Here is a 12707-nt window from a genome sequence, read left to right on the forward strand (position 1 = left end):
TACAACTAGGGCATGCATCTAGGGCCATTTCAACATCCCTAAGGATCCTTATAGTCTTGATAGTACTACCATCCAACTATAATGCATCCCTAACAATGGGCTCATATTTCATTTCTAAAACATCAACAACACACTTAAGTATCACTAAACTACTAGCCCCTAAACCAATCATGCAATTGTGGACTAGTTTATCCCTTATAATAAGAGAACTATAAAATGGAGAAGGTCTAACCTTTTTACTTGCTTCTGCCTCCCTTGATGGTCGTACTAGGCTTGTGGCACTTTCCATGTCAGGCAGTTGGTCCCTTGGTTCAATACTTTCCAATTCTTGTTATAGCATCCTCTTTTGCATGGGTATACTAGCAACAACATCTCACATGGAAATATTCACATTCACCTTCTTCATCTACTCTACCACACTGAATGAGGCATTAGGTACTTTGGTAGAATCTTTTTGAACTACATGTGTAGGGGTTTGAGTTGGAATAACCTAGGGGCCATTCATATCTACTCTACTTTTATTTTGGCTTTGTTTTTGAGGAGCATTGGATTGATCATCATTTCTTGTACATGAGGTACTACATTTGATGTTGAAGCTTGATTAAGGGGAGGTGGGGTATCATCTTCAATAACTCTTCTATTGCTCCTAGTGTTGTGAGTAATCAAGTCCTGGTTTACATTACAATGTCCCTCCACCTGGTGATTCATGAAGGAGCAATCACTCTGTCTTTGCATATGTGAGGCATCTTTGGGTTGGTTCTCATTATATGATCATCTTGCTGCAAGCTCTTGGGTGGTCAAATCCAAATGAGATTTAGCATTTTGACACATACTATAAGCATAGGATTAGTTACAAGAGGAGAAAAAATCTTGATCTTGAGCCATATTTTTTTGAGGGACTATGGCTCTACTTTGATTTGAATTTGAGGTAGAAGCATGACTATTTTTCCTAGTTTGATCAAAAGAATTATTCCTATAATTATGATTTGGAGGCCTACCTTTGTTTGGAGTTTGATATTGTAGTTGAGGAGCCTTATTACCTTGAACCTATTGTCTCTCCAAAGTGACCATTGTGTTGCTCACTTTTACATCACAAAGAAGCTATCTTCCAACTTCTTCTCTTGGCCTTGCAATCTTTTATCTATGTTCAACATCATAGACTGCATCATCTCCTTGATTTCATCCATTCCATTTGAAGATGTGGAAGCTTGAGGAGATAGAGCAGGAGTTGTGATGTGGAAGTTGTGGGAATAGGGGCTATTGTTGGTTGATGATTTGGGATATCATGAAAGAAAGGCATATGAGGCCTAGGAGCTAGCCTTCCTCCTTGTATCAATATGTTTTATGCCTTTATTTCTATTTCATAAGCATCATGTAATGTATCTTCTCCCATGGTTTGGATTGTAGTGGCAATATCACTATTAAAAGCTCTAAGGTAATGCAAGAAGGTGTTACCAAGGGTAGGCTTCACTGAAGTAGCTATTTTGTCCCATGTCTTTTAAAATATATTGTTGAAATTAGTCATACATCCATGGGGATTTCTTTTTATAGTGGTTAGTTGTTCCAAGAGTAACAAATAGTCACTTTTGTCCTCAAAGTGTTTACATAATCCTACTCCTAACCTATCCCAATACATTATATAACCATGTGATAGACCCCTATACCATTTTAGGGCTTTCCCTTTTAAATATGAAGCTAGGAGTCTAATGGCCACATCATCTTTTATAATACCATGGATATTGTAGACATTTGCAACCTCTAGAATGTGTTCTAAGGGAGAGATAGAAGTTTCACCGGTGAATTCAAGTATACTTTTAAGTGCAGCTGCTGGTATATCATGTCTTTGGGCTAACAAAAGAGGTCTTCCACTATTAAAGGTGGCAAAAGCATGAACTCTAGCCATATAAGCAAGTGGTCTATTAATATTAGTTGATGGCTTTCTAGGTTGAGATCTAACAATAGGAAGAGTGGAAATTGATCTTCTATGGGTATGTATTTCCTTTGTACTCCTAACTAGTGATAAAGATACTCTAGACTTTTTTCTTCTAGGATTAGAAAATAAAACCTCTTGGCATTGAAACTTACCTCTAGAAGATGCCCTTGTTTCATCTTTGGGCATGAATCACAACAACTAGGTGTGAAACTAGATGTATTTGAAGCTTGGAGTCACCAAGTACTTGAAGAATGAGCCTCTTGAAGCCTTGAATACTAAAGCTAGTACTATCTTTTCAGCATAATCATGGAATTTTCTTCTTCTTGAAACCAATAGACTTGAAATCTTCTTGAATATTATCCCACCAAGCATACCAAAAATTATTTTCACAAAATTTTGCACCCTTGTCCAAAGTTTTTACCCAAGGACAACCTTATGAAACATGCAAACAACCTCCAAGATGTGGGACTTGAACTATGGGGTTGAGTCTCCAGAGAAGGCTGACTTCCTTTACTATCATGGTGCACCTAACTATACATGGAGAGGAAAAGAGAGAAGGAATGCATAAAATAAAATCTACCTACTCTAACCTAAGCATTGATGCACCAAAATAAAGTGTTTGACCTTATCTCTACCCATAAAGACACAATTAACTAGTTATAACGTCAAAGAATACAAATTCAAACTTTTCTTAGTTAACAACCACATGTAGATCAAGCTTCAAAAAAATTCTATAGAAAGAGTCTTCACTTAATATCATTCAAATGTCAAAAGTAGATATAACCATGCAAATTGCAAAATATAGACAAAAGCATTAACAAAAGGTAAAGAGAAGTTGTACAGTGTGTTAATGGATAAAAGAGACTTAGCAGATGATTATAATGGCTTTGAGGCATGATAAATTATAGTAGTATGCATAGGAGCAATACTAGAGAATCAAAGAAAGATCAACCCTTACAAAGACTATAAAATCTACTTTTATAGCTCAGGCATAATTGAGATATTTCCAACTAAAGTGACTCCATAGCTACTGCCATTAAGTGCTCAGGAAATAATCAAGGTGATCTAAAAAGATCTGATCTGGTACACTTGTAGAGATCTAAAAATCATGGAAACCCTGACTAGAGCAAACCCTTGAAGTGATGAAAATGGCACCAATCAATGCCAAAATTCTTCAAAATGGACAACCAGGCAATGGAAAAGAGTGCCTTTGTATTGTTTTGAACCTAGCAATAACTGAAATGGTTGGGATTGATTAGAAAGATCAGATCATGCAAGAAACCCTCTCTTTCCTCATTTCTATCTCATGAATTAGTAAAGTCAGTAGGTCAACCCCGTCACACAACCAAAAACCTCTATGTGGACCAACCATATTATTTCCTTTTTCTACCTCATAGAGTCTTCACGCATTTGACCTTATCATGTTTAACTAACTGCACCACCTTCAAACTTAACCATGATGATTTATGATACTATTAACTTTAGCTATGATGCCAACTTAACTTGGGCCTTCCAGGACATGTGGTAAGACCTTGTTATGTTGCTATGACTAAAGATCAAGCAACTTCCTATAGCAACAAAGTGAGAGATTTCAATCTGCCTCCATTTGATGGCCTTGAAGGTATACCTTGTTGTTCTAACCACCAGCCTTCCCCTTTAGGATTCATGACATGGCTTAACTACCTCCTATGTTCTATAAGTCTAGTGGTTGTATCAGAAATTAACAGGTTGATCTTTTGGTGCAATAGCACTCTATCTTGTAACAAGTGTTGTAGAAACTTGGTCATAGGTTCGAATCTCCTTAGGTAACACTGAGAGGGGAATTTTTGGACTAATTGCTAGCCTTCTCCTTTAGGATTCATGACATGGCTTAACTACCTCCTATGTTCTATAAGTCTAGTGGTTGTATTGGACATTAACAGCTCAATCTTTTGGTGCAACAACAACTCTAGCTTGTAACATACCCAACTTATCAGTGTGCCAACTGATAGAAACATGGTCCTTTGCCAACCTATCTAACATTGACCTAGCATACCATGGCCCACAAAGGGAAAAAATCCACCTACCATGCATCAACTCATCACTTTGTCACTATGAATAAAGAACGTGAAACTCCCCAAAGTGACAAAGTGATAACTATGGATGATGAAAGATCTAATAGAGAGTAAGGTGCACTAAAGGAATTGGCCCACACCTTGCATAGTCATTACCCTAGCCAATGAGAAACCAACAAACTATCGATGTACTTTGACAACTTCTTGGTTGTTCTGACAAGAAAGGGGTCCACTCAGCTATTGCTATGTGGTGATGACAGTAGATCATGAAAAGATCTGATGATGGAGAAGTTGCAAGCTCAAGGAATATTAAAGTGTGCAGTCACCTAGGAAATAAAACATAACCTTAATTTTAGTATGAATTATTTCTGCACCCCACTTTATTTGAATTTTTAAATATGCAAACATTACCATAATTAAATTAAATATGGCGATTTTTACAAGAAGGCAAAAATGAGCAACAATTATTTAATGCCTTTGACCATGATCTTGTACAGCCACATGGATTCACAGGTATAATCAATTGACCCTATAGATTTAAAAAAAAATTGCATATCTTCTCTTTATTGTCAACATCAACTTTAGTCCTAGTACATCTCTCATTTTATGGATTGCAAGTATCACCAAAAAGGTATTTATGTGATATATCTTCCTCAAGTGAGGAAAACATGGAAATATTGACTCCAGTATACAATCTATTATTTTATTAGTAATTTTTTTGGTAAGTCAATTACTTTCATTTTATTGCTGATTGCTAAGAATTACTAATCTTTTTCATAGGGTGACATGAATATACCACAAGGAACAATCGAGGATGTACTAGCTCACACGCCTTCTTTAGCATAGGTAAACCTTAATTAGTGTAATTATACAAATTATATAGAAACAAATATCATATTATTATGTTCTTTTATTTATGGTTTTGGAGTTATTTTGATGGAATTTTACTGATATTGATGTCACAACTTGATACTTATTGATGGGGAAAAGAGAAAATGACAACAGATCAAATGCGATTTAAAAAATAAGTGTCATTTGTAGATGACATCACATGTAGCACTGACCCCATATTCATATCCCATAAACTCAAGGGTATGTGTAGGATCATGGTCAACCAAACTATGCCCTTAAGTGTCAATAAAAAATCAACAAATCAAGGTTATTTCAACTTGACATGCAATTTTAAAATTGTTATGAACTTTCAATCAAAAAGTCATGAGAAAAGAATCTGTAGGAAATTAAATTTATTTTTTGAACTACTAGGTCTTATCTAAAGAAAGAAAAAATTGATTGGTCAAAATTTTGAATTTTAATACAATAGTACAAAAATGTTAAGACAAAAATAAGAAGTAGGCATACGTCTAACCACCTCAATAAAAATCAAATGATAATATTTTTTAATAAGATTCTAGACACAAGAAGTAGACTAATGCCTAGATGTGACACATATTTTTTGATATTTTTATTCCAAATAAATAAATAATTATGAATTTTCTACTATAGTATTTTTTAAATTAAAAAATTCTCCTGTTTGACCACCTTAACTAATTCAAAACTTTAAAAAATTTAACTTTTCTTTTATTTTCCTTATAGTAGAAGAAGTATGTAATGTGACACATCTTTTGAATTTCAAAAATGTTATACCATTTGAAAGTTATATTTGTTTTTAAATCAATGTGTCAATCAACACTTTATGCATAGCTCCATTAGAAAATGAATAATAATTACTTAATGAACTCGTAATTTGCCAAACATTACATTTGTGGAAAGATAAGAACATTCTTAAGAAACCCTTTTCATTTCATCAAATTTGGGTGAAAAAGTCATTAGGCACATGTTTGAAGTAAAAAAACACACAAGAATAGGCCAAAAACATTTTTTCAGGACATTTTGAAAATTGACCATGTGGGGTTGGCATCCAAAGAAATACTAGGCCTTATAAAGGTATTAATATTTATGTTTGGTATTAGGATGGGTGGGAAAAAGTTAGAATACATTTTGAAATGCTTTGAGGCATTTTAAAACTACATATTTTTTAGATCACCACTTTTTGGCACACCATGATCCTCCACATACCCTCATAACAAAATATAGTGATGAAATTCTTAACCTTGTCCTTGAGAGAAATATAAGTGAGGAGATAGAAGCATTGAAAGAAGAATTGATACTTAGAGTCAATTATTTGAAAGTATGCAGTAATTAATCTTAAGCAATAATAAAAGCTCAATAAATGTTTATATTTTATAGTATCTTATGGATCATGATCTAAAATATTATTTGTTCCTTTTACGATTTTGTGACACCTACAAGACCATGTGGTCAATATTATGAGGGTTTTAGTGCACAACCTTCATGTGAGTAAGACTTTCTCTTTACAACATTATAACACATAACTTTGAAATTTATCCATTGCAAATGAAAACAAACAATGTTGCAAATGCCCTTGCTAATAATGTGACTTTCTCATTTGGACATCCTTGAGAATCATGGTTTGATTTATGCTCCAAAGTCCATAAAACAACTCCTATGAGACGAAAGAATGCATCAATTGTACACCACATTCCTGGATCAAATTTCTACACTACTGCAGTTATACAAAGATAACCCTAGTATGGATATGAAAATTAACTCTAGTGCACCAAAAAATGAAATGTGAGAATTATATATTTCCATCCATAGAAATAAATCATAGCTACAAATTTCGGCATTCCATACATATCATCTATATATGCAACCACAATAAGAAGCTATCCATTTCTCCCATAGAAGCCAATCATTCCATACTAATATGATGAGAAAGGTGGATCTATTGCTCCAAATGAAAGAATTGGAAAATGAAGTTCATTGGCTACACATGAAACAATATGAGCAATAATAGAAGATTGTGGCCCTACTAGTGCAACATTGTTTGTTTTCATCAATATTATAAAACTTAACTTTGATTTTCAGATGCGTCTAGCTAGTATCACATTCGATCTTTATCCATTGGAAATATCTTTGATAATAATGTATTCTTCATCTCATGATGAAGTGTGGATTCCTTCTTTGGTCGTTGCTCTGATATTTCTAATTGCATAATCGGCAACAAGGACCTTGCATACATCTTTGACTATGCCAAGTACAACTAGCAAAAAAAAATTTTGCTATATTTTCTAATGTGCTAATCATGAATTTTTTTTTTTGTTGGGCGAATTTTATACTCATGGACCTATTTTGTGCACTAAATAGATACATCATCAGTTGATAGAACAACATGGAAAAGTACTACTGAAGCTAGACCATTTCTTGGAGTAGCCTGCATGACTAGTACTGGTTCATTTGCATGGACATTGTTGCTAGACAAGAAAACTATATTTCTATTAAAATTACCAAAGCTTCCAAGTGCTTTAAAATTTATATTATTTACAATGAAATTATAGTTTAGTTATACATAACTAATTTTGGACTAATAACCCCATGATGTTTTTGTAGGAAATGATGTTTTCTATTATCATCTCTTCATAATGACATTGAAGTTGTTTGGACCCACCATATGTTAAAGGTATGTAGTTTCATATTATTGCTACAATAATTTTCTTTTCTTCCATTTATTGTACTATATTAAATTTACTGATCTAATATTTTCTTACTTTTTTAAAGGTGGAATGAACAAGGTCATGCAAAAAAAAATCAGCTCATTAAATATTTTGAGGATCTTCTTGGAAAAAACATTTTTGATAGTACCCTACTTCTTAAAAGAGAATCCAAACATATAAAGATTGTAAGGGACCAGTATAGAAGGGTCTAAAGGATAACCCAAAGTATGAGTGTCCTCCTATGATTCCATCGATGGAGTGGAATGAAATAATAAAAGATGCAAAAGAGAAAAAGTTATGTGGTAAAGGAAATGAACTAGAAAAGGGAAAAAGAAGTAATTTCATGATAGTATTAAGTAGAATGTTATCATGCACTAATTAGTGATCTTTGTAAATATATAATATAACATGTTTCAAAATTTTCATAGACTGCAGGACACATCAATAGCTATAGAAGTGAGACTACAAAAGGTTGGTCAACACAAACTTGGCTCTTGTGGCTATATGAATCTTCACTCTCAACTTGTAAGTAGAAGAAATAGAATTTCATACTAAAAAATTTATATAATGCTGCAAAAAAAATTTCTTAATCAAATCATACATGCAAAACTGATGACATTAAGCAAAAAATATAGGGCATAGAATTCAATGTAGAGCCTACAAATGAAGATTAAAAAAATTCCATGATAGAAGGCTATAAATTCATGACTGCACACCTATACCAAGAATTGGAAATCCATACCCAAGAATCAAGTGCACCAAATAAGATAGGTAAATTGGTCAAATGAAAAGTAAACCAAATTGAATAGTTGAGAAAATTCCTTTTTGGTGTTAGTTTCCAACATAAATTGACTACATAACAATGTGCATAACATTTCACTATAGCCTTTAATGCTATCCTAGAAACTGTGTGTGATGAAGGCCATGATGTGCATCATAGTGGTGAAGGAATTAATTTTTATTGGAAATTAATTATGCAATTATCAATACAATTTAATATCTTCCTTGTAAAATTTTTTGAATATTTTAGAGCATGTTGAACATCATGGTGAAGGAGTTGAGCATGTTCAAAGTGTTCAACATGTTGAGGTGGCAATGCATCAAAATTTTATTGTACATGATTTGACATTTTTATGTAAGAAAAATGCATGTTATTTTCTACTAGTTAATGAAATACTTGTAATAGAAAAGAGGGAAAAAAAAGTATGCCAATTTAATCCATTTACTTGGTATTGCAACAGAGCCCCCTCTAGTTCAGCAGCCTTGTGCTCCTCAAAATAGGAGTAGCCATCATAATTTGGCATTACATGTGCCACAAGAGGATGGGAATGAGGAAGATATTGATACTTTTATCAGCCTTTTCCTTAATAAAGCTAAGAAAAACAAAAAGAAGAAATGATTTTTTAAAATTTCTCTTTGATAAACCTTAATTGATAAACTTTGTTGGATAGTGAAAGAACATTGTTTTAAGTAATTATCTATGAATTTTGCATATTAATATTGATTTTTATGTCATGTTAATGAATATTGTTATGTGTTAATGAAGTATTGATTAGTATTGTGTATTAATGAATTTTATATCATATTAATGAATGTTATGTGATTGTATTTATTGAATGTTATAGTTCATAAATGGATGAATGAATGAATGGAGTATGTAATTAGATGATAATGGGGAATTTAGATTGATTTTAGGGGGAGGGGTAAGGCCAAATGAGGTTTCACCTTCTCGTGGTTGGCCTCATTGAGTATAGAATGTTAAATTATTCTGGAAACCAAGTGAAGCTCAAACTAACATACCTTCATTAATTAATCAATTTCATTCAATATAGGTCTAGAATGATGGGGTGATACTCTATGGTATAGGCATGAATCTCTAAAAATAATGACCTCTTTTTTATTTGAGTTGTTCTTAATTGATAGCTTTTGTTTAGTTTCTTGCTAATGATGAATAACTTGAAGTAGTATATCTATTTGAATGTGGTTATCATAAATGTTAAAGAATGTAGCTTCAGTTTTTGAGTGCCATGCACCTAAAGTTATATGTAGCATCTTCAAGGAACTCCAATTTAGTTTGTGGAAACTTGCACTATTCTACACCCATATATCTTCCACTTGATAAGGTTGAATTGTCAATATTTCCTCAGAGGTGATACCTCTTTTCCAGTCTTTCATGATTAATCATAGTTGAAAGGATGCATGTGCATTCATTTTGCTATTTTATTCCATAACCAAAGTAGAAACCCCATATTTTGATGGTTACAATTTTTTCGTATTTTGATTGTTTTGGGATTAATTTTCTATTTCATAGTGTAGATTTTGAAAATGGTTAATGTTGTGGCTACCAAGGTTGAAGGAGATTTTGATTCACCAATAGTTGTATTTGAAGATGAGGTGAAGATTTTGCCTTTTCATTTTATTTTTCTTATTTTAGAAGAATTGTTGTAGTTGCTGCATACTAGTCTTCTAAGTCTATCATAGAAAAGCAAGGCTCAAATGAGAATGGTGACACAAAACCTCCCCAGCCTGAGGTAAGAGGTGTTGGTAGGGGTTGCAAGAGGAGAGGGAGTGCTAATGAGAAGAATGAAGCAAAAGATTGCAAGCTAGTGAATGGTGGTAGAGGTTGAAAGAAGGCAATGATGTCCAATGTAGTAAGTTACTAAATGTTATCTATTTATTAAATTTTATGACAGTATGTACATTGATGGTACTCAAAAATGGATTCCCGTTTTGAGTACCATTCCAAATTTTGAGTCACTTTGAGCCCTATATGCACATTTTCTTGCTTGTGTACCCAGCTATTATTTTAACACCTAAGAGGTGTTTAATGTTTTTAACACCCTGCATTCATCTCATCTATGCATTCTATAATGTAAACTAACATTCTGAATCATTTTGTGAAGTTTTGTTTAAAATAGCAACAAGAGGCCTAGTTTGCATTCAAATATCTCTCACCCAGTTATGTTTCATGACTCACCACTTTGGGTTTTTTTAGTGTGCACATTAGTGAGCCTATGTTTCAAGTTTTGAGTCATTTTGATATGTTTTGATTAGGTTTTTGAATCCCTCAAAGTTGGTTATGTGTCTTTGTCATGCTGATGCATATTTCTCAAAAATCTAGGAAGCCTTATTTGACCTGTTATAACTTTGTTCCAATTGATCATAATATGAAAACTCCTTTTGCATTATATTCTAGAGGTCACACACTTTCTACTCTCCAGATTTGAGCTTGTGATGAATCCATTTGATCAGTTGTCGAACGAGATTCTGAATGCAATTTATAAAATTTTAATTGGTGTCAAAAATGGGCATTGATCAGTACCCCTATTTAGAATGTCATAACTTTGATTCCATAATAGATGAGATCAAATGGTTTATTCCACTACATTCTACTCCAAAAATACTTTAAGTGTGTGAGTTTTTAAACCTTGATGAATCCATCTGCACACTTTCCCAAGGCCATTCCATTTGCCAAAAACTTTTTTCTACTGATGTTTCTAGTCCTACAATTCTAGGTACCTAACTTCATGTGCTTTTAAACTTGCCTTATTATCTGCCATAAGTTCAAATCATGATTTTACATTCTCCTCATGGCAATGAATTTTTTCCCCATTTTTCAAGCCCTCATGTATCTATTTGCCATATTTTTGAAGCTCAAACTAAATGCATTTTATGGTTTTCTGAGAAGTTTATTTATAGGCAATTTCGACTGGGAAACTTTGCACGTCAATATCTTTTGAATGAGCCATCATCATGAAATGAAATCTAATAGGGTGCAAGAAGGTGCAACAAAGGATTAGCATTTCAATTTTTAGTGTCCATTTATCTATTTGGGTCAATTTTTAAAGCCAACCTACAAGCCTTCCCATCAATGAATATTAGTTAATGAAAATAGGGTAAACAAGTCTTAAATGATGAATCAGTGCTCAAATTTGAATTCAGATGGTTTAAGAAGATCAATGGATCACTTTGAAGTGTTAGTCATTTAAAAACAAAAAAAATTTGTCACAAGACCCACTTTTGGGCCTAGCTGAGTTTAGCAGATCGATAAGATATTGGGAGTTGCAATGTCTCAAATGGGTGAAATTAAAGGTCTGTGATAAATCAAACATGGCTAATGGTATGACATCATACCAAATAGCCAAATGGGTGAGTCCATTGTACTATTAAAATAGCTAAAAATGTATAAACATACCATACTTGAGCATGAATGTATAAGTCATATAATATCCCCAAAAGAAAGGCTCTCATGAATTTGAGTTCCATCATGGTTTTGTTTCTATATCTAGCAATGATCATTTATCCCAAAATAAACACACTTACAGAAGAATAATCCATATTTTGATGCATCACTTTTAGGTTCCACCTATCATATGTTTTATATTTTCCATCTCATGGGTAGTGTGGACTTTCTCATATGAGTCCATAAGCTCTTTTAAGCAGATGATAATGATATGTCTTCCAATTTCATAGACTTAAAAATACAAAAGGAGAAGAAAGATTGTGGTCCACCTCCACATTGGTACATTAACAACAATGAACTTGATTCTCTTTGAGGATATATGAGAGGTCGGCTCATTTTAGATAAGATTAATGATGCTCTTGGTGAGATGGCACATTTGTAGAGGCAAGGGATGACTATGGAAAGAGTGGGGTGAATTGAGACAAATCATGTAGAGAATAAAGGCATGGGAACAATCATGTTTAAGGGGCCAACAGAACAATCTATAACAAGGTTGGGCATCTGATGCATGATACATTCCATGGCAACAGAAATGAGATATAAGTCACCTAGGGAGGAAGTAGAGCTATTGGAGGACCTTTATTTGGCAGGAAGAAATTTCTCAAAATATTATAATGTTTTAGAGCAAGTACTAGGAGTGCTAACTAAATTATTTAAATGACATCAAATGCAGGGGAGGAAGTCCATGTTAAGGGAGTCATAAAATTGGAGATGGAAAAGCAAAGAACCCTAATGCTACGATTTTTGTGGAATCGGGGCATAAAATTTAAAGCTTCTCAATGTTCCAATTGCCATAAGATCGGGAGGCCCAAGAAGAAGTCGTAAGATATTACGAAAATGGTGAGTTTTTGAGCTTGTCATATGGTCAGGAAAGATAAATTTGAGAGCTACAATAATACAAT

Source organism: Cupressus sempervirens, chromosome 5 (assembly GCF_028749045.1).
Source record: "Cupressus sempervirens isolate cs-2001-9-10 chromosome 5, ASM2874904v1, whole genome shotgun sequence".
Taxonomy (NCBI): Eukaryota; Viridiplantae; Streptophyta; class Pinopsida; order Cupressales; family Cupressaceae; genus Cupressus; species Cupressus sempervirens.